The sequence below is a fragment of the Squalius cephalus genome, assembly GCF_949319135.1.
Source record: "Squalius cephalus genome assembly, chromosome: 13".
In the NCBI taxonomy this organism is placed as follows: Eukaryota; Metazoa; Chordata; class Actinopteri; order Cypriniformes; family Leuciscidae; genus Squalius; species Squalius cephalus.
Window position 1 is genome coordinate 6999851 of NC_137134.1, and position 12280 is coordinate 7012130.

The 12280-nt window shown below is 35.1% G+C and overlaps 1 protein-coding gene across 5 annotated transcripts in view; it reads right to left on the reverse strand.

The window, feature by feature from the left end:
- The window catches only part of LOC307169207 (uncharacterized protein), a 157102-nt gene that overhangs the window by 144688 nt on the left and 134 nt on the right, over nucleotides 1-12280 (reverse strand). For all 5 annotated transcript variants that reach the window (XR_013823067.1, XR_013823068.1, XM_079889691.1 and 2 more), the window contains exon 2: nucleotides 8338-8420. The gene's annotated coding sequence lies outside the window, so the exon portion shown is untranslated. The remainder of the gene's footprint in view (nucleotides 1-8337; nucleotides 8421-12280) is intronic.

Here is a 12280-nt window from a genome sequence, read left to right on the forward strand (position 1 = left end):
ATCTTAACAACTTTGAATGACGTCAAAAAAAAACTTTTGTGGACCAACTAGAAGTACTTGACTGTAAGCCCCACGCATACTCCAGCTCATCCGAGGCCTCTGGCACATCACCCAGAACAACTGTTCTTTTATAAAAATATCAACAGAAAAGCAAAACAAAATATTATATTCAGAGGCACAAAATTTACAATGAATCAATCAGCAAATAAGCAGAATAAATGGTGCATCAAAGCTGTTTGTTCCCTGGATAAATATGCATGTGCTCCTGTACAGTCTGTGTGTTAAAGCACTATAAATAATTTAACTCAGAGAACATGCACAAAATTCAATCCAAACTGAAATAAAACCTAACTGTGCGTTTACACCTCCACCGGCGAGAGTGTCAAAATTCGCTCTAGCTGCCTTGCCAACAATGCAGTAGAAAGATTTGTGGACGCTCTGAAATAGATTGAATGCTTGGCTTTTGTGTTCATGATTAAATGCCAGTCTTGGTCTTTAATTAACATTAAACATAAATTTGTGTGCAGCCTACATATGGAAGTAAAATAATGACAAATGTTTTTGAAACAGAAAAGCTTGTTGAATTGCACTACTTGAAAAAATATGCATTGCATTAACCCTGTTTGCATTTTAATGCATTGTATTTTTAGGGCTTGCATTTTTATGGGCTGAAATTCAACATAGTTGTATATTTAAGCTGTGAATATTTAAATTCAAAACATTTCACACACGTTTTCATTAATAAAAATTCAATTATCCATATTCACCTTTCAGATTTCCCTTGCAAAATGTTCATTCTGTTTAAAAATACAACATATAGGCCTAATATTCGAAAGGCAATTTTCAGTCCATTTTATTTCGCTTTACAAATTCGCTTCCATAAATTCAGTGGTTCAAATTTGACAGAAAATTCAACATTTGACATCCGGGAACGGCAGGGATATCAGTAGATTGCCGATTGATAATCTCCATAGCTGTTAGTTGAGCTCACCAGCAGGGGGCGCAAGCGGCTGTTGACGAAGAAAACTAGACTTCTTGACTAAAAATGGATTTACAGAAATGCAGCAAGTGGTAAGTATTTGTGATGATTATCAGGGCCAGTATATATATATGGAAAAGCTGATAAAGACACAAAAGCTGTGTTTACATTGAAGTCTTCACTGTTTGTACATGTAAGCAGCTTTCTCTAAGTGACCGAGATTATAATGTTATTCCCCGATGCTGATGTACAGATCAAACATTAAATCTGAGGTAGATATATATTTATCTCGATTGTTTAGTTTTCTTAACTTTATTTTGCGGCATAACTCAATGGAAAAAAAATATAGTTATACAAAAGACCAAACTCGCACCTTATTATAAAAATAGTGTTGCAGCCTTCTTATCGAAATTAACATGATCAACCTCTCCTCCATTTTGCTTGGAAACTAATGTGATCGGAACCAAAGTTTACTTGACTGTGTTCTTAGGAATCCTCTTAAGCGGAGGACTTCTACATTTCTATTGGTTGCCGCCGAACCGCGTCATAGCTCATTACCATAAAGTTGACCTGACTTCAACTCTCCTCGACGCTCTCACTGTCCAATGCTGCGTTCCAGTCCAAAATTGTCATGCCCTTCACTCGCTAACTTCCCTCCGTCTCGTTCACTCGGATGTACGTCATTGCTTACGTTGCACGAGTGCCCACTACTGGCGGAAACTGCAATAGGCTGAACTGGAACGTCCTAAGCCCTTGATCACTTGGAATCAGCTATGGAGTTGATTTAATATTTAAATTTTTTTCCCCTTTAAGAATTTGTTTAATGCAGCATCCAAATGTATATATGTGTGTTTGGGTTGTTTTAAATTAAAAAAGATATAATTAATATATCATAGAGTTGTTTGTTGTGCTGGTGATTTGACAAGATGTGGTGACGTCACAATCGTACTGCATTGTGGGACATATAGGTGCCTGAAGTGTACATTTGAAGTAGACTCGCTCCCTCGGTCAAAATCGAGGGAACGAGGGTCTGTCCATATAAACTTCCCTCGTCCACTTAACCAAGTGGAACGCACTTCAAAATGGCGGCAAGGATTCCCCCGAGGGGAAGTGCTTAGGGAAGTTCGCAAGTGCGTGTCTAAAAGTGGACTGGAACGCAGCACAAGACGCGTCGTGACGTCCTCGCCGGAGCTTGCTGCCAGCTCACAATGAAAACGAATGACTTCCGGCCACTTGTGTGTGAACGCACAGTTACAATAGTTTTTCAGACAGTATCAGTCTCAGGCCACGTGGAGTAAATGAAAAACGTGACCGCAAACTATACAGAAATGTCCAATGTCCAAAAATGCTACATAAATAGGCTATCAGATCCCCCCCCCACCCCCCCACCCCCCATAAAAAAGTCAAGGTAACTCTTCTAAGTTTCCCTTTCCTTCTTATTTCTCTTCTGTCAAAGTTTTGTATTTATACATCAATAAACTGTCTGTCTCGTCCAAAAATCGGTACAAACTACTAGATGAAGCAAAACATCATAAAGTTCACCTGCACTCCTTTGTACTTGTGCAATTCCGGTCGATCTCAAACAAGTCTTTAGAAAACAGAAAATCCATGAAACGCAATCACAGATCCATCCACCAAAGGCCATGTGACCTCCACTGTTAGCATGCTAGTTGTTTTGCCCAGATACATACACATAATAAAATATATACACCTCTCTTGTTCTTGCTCACGTGCCAGTGATTACCCCTCCACGTGCCAAAGTTGCAATGTGTGCCATAGGTATGGCATTGGCGCATACCAAATATAAATTTTTCTACTTAGCTGCAACAGGTAATTGTGAAAAAGTTTGACAGCAAATCTCAATATTGATTATTTAGGTCTTTAGGTATTTAGGTACACTGATGCACAAATAACTTTTGTAAGTGATGTCATTTTGCAGTAGTAAAACACCTAACGAAAACGGCAAGATAACAGCTAGCAGTCCAAAGCATGCGGGAGTACGTTATATTAACGCTTCTTCAAATAGTCTTAAGCATTTAGTTTCATGCTAGCAGGTTTCGGTGACTAACTACAATATTCTTATCTGTTAGTTGTATAATAGTATTTCAAAGTAATGCAACTCTTTGTATTAACAGTCTGTTCTTTTAACATGTATTGATTAATCGAAGTCATCAACAAATTAATATCAAAATCGTTGTTAACTAGTCCTAGACTGAGGTATGAAGTGTTAAGGTGTGGTCAAATTTACCATTGCTCTGTGAAATTTTGTGTACAAAAAAAACAGTCATTTCAACTGGGCGAAAGCTTTCCCCATGCAGATTTCACAACGGGTTCAATTTGGTAACATAAATTCGCCGTGTTGACCAACAGAAAGATGCTAGGTCTAAAAGTGATCTCAGTGTGATCGTTACACTCCTGACAATGGACCTTTTTTAGTCCATGAAATTTATATTTATAAATAATATGCGCCTTTAGGGAGTAACTAAGTTGCAATTTTACTAACTTGACTAATTTTTCCAGAATTTTAACCGTAGCTCAATTGTTTTCAAGACGATGTAGCTTTTTTACTTACAAAACAACTTTTTCCAACTGGTAGCGCGTCCAAACGCTACATCAGTAGTTTTGATGATTTGCGTATGTAGCTTTACAGCCGAGGGAACTAATAACAATCAAACAAGTCTTGTTCACTGTAGTAAATTGGTTCGCAAATTGATATTGCCTCCTTAAGTACAGTAGCTTCAATGGAGCTTTGTTTTAGAAGCTAATAGCATAGCTAACTGCTTTTCTGTCAGGACAACGCTATCTCACGACCAATTCGTACGAATTCGACGAGTGTGGGAAAATTGGCAAATTCGTACGAATTCGTACGACCTCACTCGTACGAATTTGAACGATTTGTCTAAACTCACGTGATGGGTAGGTTTAGGGGCGGGGTCAGGGGTAGGTCATTCGTATGAATTCATACGAATTGGGTAAATCGTCAAATATGTACGACTTAGGAAAAATCGTACTAATTCGTACGAGTGGGTCGTATGAATTCGTACGAATTAGCCACCTCGTCGAATTCGTACGAATTGTCGTGAGATCAGGCTGGTCAGGACCACTATCGTCAAATACGATTGACAATTAGCATACAGTTTGGATTGGCGATATGGTTCTGGTCTGGGCAAGAACTTAGCCTAGCATGGATAAGAGCAGCAATAACCCCCCTCAGGGTAAACAGAACCAACATGAATGTATTGCAGATATCATTAATTCAAGATTTTAAAGTACAACATGATTCGAGAATTTATTTTGATTCAAGGGGAATCAGAAAGCCAAATCCTGACTGATGACAGGAGGAGCTGGGGAGGGAGGAGGGTAATCTGCGCCTGAGAAACGCAATAGCTGCTGATAATACTGAAGGAGCTTATATATGAATACAGTGATAGGCGTCGTATTCCTATAGGTAGACGTGGATCAGCTGAGAGTCACTGATGCAAGCTTGACTAACGTGACCTGCCAGAACTGACGCTACGCTTGATTTTCTAAAACAACAGTTTGACTAATTAATCAAATTATGAGCAGTTTGTAACTTGACAAATTATGAGTGGCCTATTACTTGGGGAATCTACATTCCCTCCTTAAGTGGCATCGATGTAACAGCTAGTACTGGAGCTACTACTTTTTCTCAATTGCAGCTTGACAAATTAAACAAATCTTGAATGGCTTGTGACTTGGAAAGCTCAAGTTGCAAAGTAGCTTCCTCAACACTAACAAAATGATGATTTTTGTTACTTGAAATCACTTGTATAAGTGTACAGCAGCCTCAGAAAGAGATCTCTCAGTGAGCGAAACATCCACATGGCTCTTCTTGTTCGAGATGGCTGAATGAACGACTGATTCAATAGGCCACCTGTAAGGCGTTCACTTACAGACGGTCACGGTGGCAAACGCTGTGCAGAGCAGATGCGGCGAACCTAATTCCTGTAATTACAGACTTTTGCCTTCGTCCCCATTTGCATGAGCTTTTGATAAGCTGAATGGGAAAAGGTCAAATGTTGTTGGCAGGAATTTCGATTTGGATTCATTTCAAATCATACGAGCCACAAACATTTTGAGAGGCAGCTGTTCTGATACGTCATCGATACGTGTCGTAGCATGAATGCAGGACCGCTTTGAGGGCGCTTACACGCTAGAGAAAGCTCTGATTGTAGCATGGGACGCATAATGCAGTTTGAGGAAAGAGTGGGTCAGTTTGAAAACTACTTCAGCGATTTCAGCGGAGTGCAACAATGTCAAAGTAATGGACCAATTAGATTCATCTGGGGGCGGGAAAAGCATATTTGCATATGGATAAGCATGTGAATTGTGAATGTTTATATGAGCAATGGTAGTTTATGTGTTGTTTTTGAACATAACAACTCTGTTCACCTTTACGAACCCCCCATTAAGGTCCCGACCCATTTACCGTCGTTCTGTGAATTTTCGCCAAAATAGCTACAATATTGACCATAGATAATGGGCCTTTTTGCCTACAAAAGTTTTGGCAAAATTTTGCTGTGATCGCACCTTTAGACTGATGTAAAGAATGCTATGTAAAGGATGCTACGCTACGCAAAAGTATTATGCAAAATAGATTTATAAATGTCCCACTGACTTAGGGTTAGGGTTAGGGTTAGGGTTACTCACCATATCATTGTGTGAATTGCAGGCTTGAACGTACCCAGAAGAAGTCAAAATTAAAGTTTGAGAGTTTTAATTCTACACAAAATTCTACATATTCAGAGCGTGTATTTTTACCAGACATCAAACAGATGCTACTGTTGCAAGCGGAGGTTACCATAGCAACAGTTCCGTTTCCATTACATCATCAGTATCGAGTTTCAAAACACTTTCATATTCTATCTATTTGTTGTACGTTTACATATCATTAGTAGGCTATGTGACAGTTTTGTGCAAACATTTTAATTTAAGATTATTACGCTGATTTTTTGGAAAGCCAGCCTCAAAATTTCAAGAACAAATACCTAAAACAAATTCTTTTTAAAAGGCTTAGTAAGGTTGTTCTTTGTAAAACTGCTTAAAATAATATGTATTGTAAAAAAAAAAAACAATACATTGAATTAAGTGTGCAAACATTGAAATGTGCAAACATTGTAATTTCTATTTAAAAACATGTCTTAAATACAAGGAAGGAAAATATTTAACTAGAAAGGCACAAAGGAGATGAACAGACTGAGAACTTTATCGTATTAGATAAAAACATTATGTGGACAAACTTTTCCTTTGGGCACATTTGTAGTTGAAAATCGCAATATATTTCCATATATTTTATTGCAATATCGCAAAGTGTTTAAAATGGCAATATCGCATCGTGGCTTAAGAATCGTGATAATATCATATCGTGGGGCCTCTGGTGGTTCCCACGCCTAAAAAAAAAAAAAAAAAAAAACTGAATAAAAGTCTTTGTACAGTTTGCTCACATTTAGATGAAAAAATTATATATGTAATATTATTTGATGCATGCTTATCTGCTGATCTTACAAGTCTGATAAAAGCATATATCTTATTTATCAGAATATAAATGTGCATGATTTAACAGTTCTGAGAGTGATATACAGAAACTGCATAAACATATGATTCTGACACTGCACTGAAATCTCAGTCATTTTTGTCTCCTAAGATTAAAAAGCTGCACTTCTAATATCAAATTAAACTAAGTGATAGGGTGACCTTAATATATTTACATATAATGTGTCAAGTCATTTTTTTTCTGCCAGCTTCCAATAAAAGCACTTAATCGTGATAAAGGGATTAGTGAAGCACATTACGCCGCTGCGGAGAAATCTGCCAGTTTGAGACGAATATTTCTTGTTTCCTTTCTGCACACGTGGCAGTCTTATTTCTGTGAGTAAAATCCAGCATAATGTGCGACTGACGTGTGCGACCTGGAGTACAGAGAGACTCTCCAAAGCCATAATGCCCACGAATGCAGACTGTGACCTGTGTTTTAACAGTCAATTCTGCTTTTAAAAGTAATGGCCTACGAATCAGACCTTTAGCTGAAGCTTTACCTAAATTTGCAGTCAAGTACATCAGTTATTTATGTAAATATGAAGATTTATGACAACTTTACAACTTAAATTTCAAAGACGCAACCAATATGTTTAAGTAAACCGGTAACAATTTACAATAAGGTTCATTAGTTAACATTGGTTAATGTATTATGAACTAACAATGATCAATACATTTGTTACTGTATTTATTAATCTTAATCTTTATTATTATTTGTTAATGTTAGTTGATAAAAACACATCTGTTCATTGTTTGTTCATGTTAGTTCACAGTGCATTAACTAATGTTAACAAATACAACCTTTGATTTTAATAACGCATTAGAAAAATGTTGAAATTAATATTAACTATTAATAAATGCTGAAGGAGTATTGTTCATTCTTAGTTCATGTTAACTAATGAACCTTATTGTAAAGTGTTACCAGTAAACCAACTGTAGTTTCATACTTGTGGATAATCATAATCATATAGTTATAATATGTATAGGTTTGTGACCTATTTAACTCTAGTTTTCATGTATTTTTTACTTGTTAAAGTAGTTTCAAAGACATTAAAAGAAACAAAAAAAAAACTTTTATTTTTATTACTGCGTAATAATGTAAATAAAAAATGCAATTGTGCATTAAATCAATTTGTAACATTTAGGATCTTGCATAATAAGGCATCAGAACAATATTTTATTATTTAATAATAATAAAAAATAATAAGTAAATAAATCTAATAAATAAGTATTATTAATGCATTTAATGCATCTAAAAACATATGAGGAGTTGAGCAATAACATAACCCTTCAGGTCAGATGGGAAAAGTTTAGTCTCTTGGATTCCTTGCAAAGCTGAAATCTTGTTGCATAATAAATGTTCATAACTGTGCACCAAAAACTACCATTCTTCTGACCCTTTGTGTCTTATAATATAGACTAAAATATGCTTAAATCTGAACCTAACTTTCCTCCAAAATGAATAAGATCATCTAAATTCTCAACTGAGCGAATAGCTGTGATTTTAGGGGTTAAATGAGGAGCAAAAATAAGTCAACATGCATGGAAACAGCAAGCTCTTAAAAAAATGAAAAAACTTCTCACGCACAGCAAGAGACTTGAGCAAATGGCAAATAAACATCTCACGTCCCTGAAGTCACATTGTCAAGCCCAATTATCAAAGTGCGTATCATAAACAAGCCGGGAACTTTTCATTTCGACTCCATTCAAGAGCCTCCCGGCAGGAATAGCCTTTGCTATTAAATCAAATCATTATCCAAACAAACAACAACAACACAACACAAAAAAAAATCCCCAAATACCTTGCGATGCCCAGAGGAAGCCTGCGGCCGGAGAGATGGGGGCGATACACTTCTTCCTCTCGTTCTCAGCAGCTTCTCTCTCTCTGCGGCAGAAAGCGAATGCTTTGAGACTCGGTGGCATATTTAATTAGAAGCAAGCTGTTTGCACTATCAGTGTGAGGATCTACCTCGCCAATCTCTCCTGAGTCAATCTTCCCCATCTCTGATTTTCTTTTATATTTATGCTGGAATATTTAATTGTAGACAAAAGGTTACTCGGGCTGCATTCACTGCACACAGGCAGAATAATCTGCTTTAAAAGGCTTGACATTTCAGGCTTTTGAAAAAGGCTGAAAAAAATTATATCCCTGCTTTTGTTAATCAATGAAGTAGAACTCTCCTGAACAAAAGAATTAAATTGCTTGGTTGGTTTAATAAAACCAACAGAAATCTCTGCTTCCTCTGGGCTTTTGTGTGTGTGTGGAGATGCAGCACATGCACCCGCCACTGTAATTCCATATGATTTGGGGGCAAAACTCTCATTTTTGTGGCTTTTGCAATGCTATTGAAGCTCCAGACGGCGTGCCAGGAGAGCGTTTGTCATTAGACGTGACTTTCGCTGACTGCGGCCCCGTCCACTACAATTTACAATTTCTGTACTGTCTTTTGCCGGTATAAAAACGCTGTAATTATGCAAATGATGGGGGTAATAATTAGGACCTTCAACCGTTCATTGTGTTGCTGCAGTGAAATACATCCCGATAGGAAAAGCCCTGCGTTTTGCCTTGTGTTTCCCGTGAGTCTGAAGCGAGCCGGGGGGAAACTTTAGCCAAAGTTGATCAAATCCAAGAATGAATTATGATGAAATTGTATGATCTTCAAACCTGTGAATATAGTTATGATGCTTTATCTATTGGAGGCCATTTCTGCCAAATGGCAATTATGAGATAAAATTATTTGATTGTGTAGCAAAGTCATAATTATGAGATAAACGTCAAAATTGTGAGTCAGGATTATGAGATCAAATTATTTGATCCTATAGTAAAGTCATAATTATGAGATAAACGTCAAAATTGTGAGTCAGGATTATGAGATCAAATTATTTGATCCTATAGTAAAGTCAGAATTATGAGATAAACGTCAAAATTGTGAGTCAGAATTATGAGATAAATTAATTTGATTGTGTAGCAAAGTCATTATTATGAGATAAACGTCAAAATTGTGAGTCATAATTATGAGATTAAATAATTTGATTGTGTAGCAAAGCCATTATTATGAGATAACGTCAAAATTGTGAGTCAGAATTATGAGAAATAATTTGATCGTGTAGCAAAGTTATAATTATGCGATAAATGTCAAAATTGCGAGTCATAATTATGAGATAAGATCATTTCATCATATAGCAAAGTCATAATTATGAGATAAAAAGTCTAAATTAAGGCATACTAAGTCATAACTGTGAGATAAAAAGTCTAAATTGTAAGTCATAATTATGAGATTAACATCAAAATTGTGTCATTGCCAAAATTATGGCAAACTAAGCTATAATTGTTCAAATTGTCAAAATTGTGATAGAGAAAAAGGATTCAAAATTGTGAGTAATAATTATGATATGAAAATTATGATACATAATTTGTCATAATTATGAGATAAAAGTCTGAATTATGGCATGCTAAGTCATAATTGTAAGATAAAAAGCCAAAATTGTGTGTTATAATAATGAGATAAAATGTCACAATTGTGAGTCATAATTGTTTGATAAAAAAGCCAAATTATGACATACTAGTCATAATTGAGATAAAAAGCTAAAATTGTGTTATAATTGTGAGATAAACCTCAAAATTGTGTCATAATTATGATATAAAAAGTCTAATTTGTGAGATACTTGAGTCATAATGACAGAAAGTCGAAATTATGAGATAAACATCAAAATTGCCATAATTATGACCAAAAAAGTCAACATTGTGAATCATAATTATAACAAAAAAGTCAAAATTATGAGATACTAAGTCAATTATGAGATAAGTCGAATTTATGAGCTAAAAAGTTGTAATTATGACAAAAGTCTTGACATTAAAAACGTATGGCATAAAAAGTCAAAGTTATGAGATAAAACAATTTACTTTTATGTCATATTTATGACTTAATGTAAATGCATTATGTATATTTTACATAAAGAAAATAAGACTATTTAGGTACATTAAATATGTTTGGTTTTTTTTCCCCATTATGACATGACATATTATTTTCATGACTATTACATAAGCAGATTTCTCCCCAGATGTCATTATCGCAATGTAATTAAAAAGTCATTTATTTTACTTTTTGTTAATGAAAGCATGTTTTCTTATTCCAATTATTGTCAATATTTTTAATTTCATTCTCGACACTGTGTAATAATAGTCAGTAATGTCTATATTATATTATACTAATAAAATTGACTATAATTACTATAATTTTAAAGATTTTCAAAACATTAATCAGAACAAATTTGCTCTAGCATTATGTATAGTTTTTACGAATGTATTACAGTTTTTTTTTTTTTTTTTCAAATTGCTTAGACACTAAAAGTGTAACTGAAGGCTCACCCGGTGAAACCATTCACTCATGCACCGAATCTTCAGACCGAGTCTGCAAAACTGCAAGCACATTATACGCTTTACGAAATAAAATTATTTGATCGTGTAGCAAAGTCATAATTATGAGATGAAAAGTCCAAATTATGACACTTAAATTTCTGTTTATAGTGTAAATATATATGTATATATGTATATATACACACATAAATACAAGAGATACAATATAGATTGTTTCGCAGCAGCTTTACAATAGTAACAAATTCAAATTCTGCTGTAAACTAGTTGTAACAAGCCAATAGTGTCATTATTCAGCTCAAGTCAGTTCAGCATTGATTTAGTTCAGATCCATAACTGTGTAAACTTCATCAGTTGTGCACATACTGTAGTGTACACACATCTGTGTGTCGTTTGGCGTGTGAGTGGCTAATCATTTGATGCTTGTGTGTAGAGTTACTTCGCAAAAATAACATTTTTGGAAGAGTTTAAATAGTTTTGAATGAAGTGTTTGATTTTGCAAGAGATGTCTGATGTTTTGCATGTTGTGTGTGTGTGTTTTGTGGTTTTGTTTGTAGAGTTTCAAGAAATAGAGCCATACTTTCAGAAATTGTGTTTAAGAAATTTGAAAAAAACTAATACAATTATATTTTTATTATTTTTTTGAATCATTACAGAAATGACAATGAAATATCATGTGTGTGAGTGTGTTTATGTGTTTATGTGCATATGTGTATTTTTGAATGTGTGTGTGTATGTATGAGTATGTGTGTGTGTGTGTGTGTGTGTGTGTGTGTGTGTTTATGTATATGTGTGTGTGAGTGTATTTGAACGTGTGTGTATTTTTGAATGTGTGTGTGTGAGTGTGTGTGTGTGTGTGTGTGTGTATGTATGTATGTGTTTGAGTGTGTTTATGTATGTGTTTGTGTGCATGAGTGTGTGTATTTTTGAGTGTGTGTGTGTGTGTGTGTGTGTATGTATGTATGTATGTATGAATGAATGTGTGTGAGTGTGTTTATGTATGTGTTTGTGTGCGTGAGTGTGTATTTTTTAATGTGTTTGTGTGTGTGTGTGTGTGTGTGTGTGTGTGTGTGTGTGTGTGTGTGTAGACACTGCCATCACTATTTGCACTATATAATGGGAATGGGATTTTTGCATAACAGTAATGAATATTTAAGTCTTGTGCCTTAAAATTTATGTTGGGTGAAACATGACCAGTGAAATAAGAGACTCACTCATAAAGTAGTCCTTTGTAAAGTAGTACTTCTGATGATATGGATAACTTTCGTCTGTTTAAAGGTTGTTGTTTTTTTCTTTTCATTTAGCTCATATAGAAAGTATGTAGGCTATTTATAATATACTTAGTCTATATGATATATTTTATACAAACA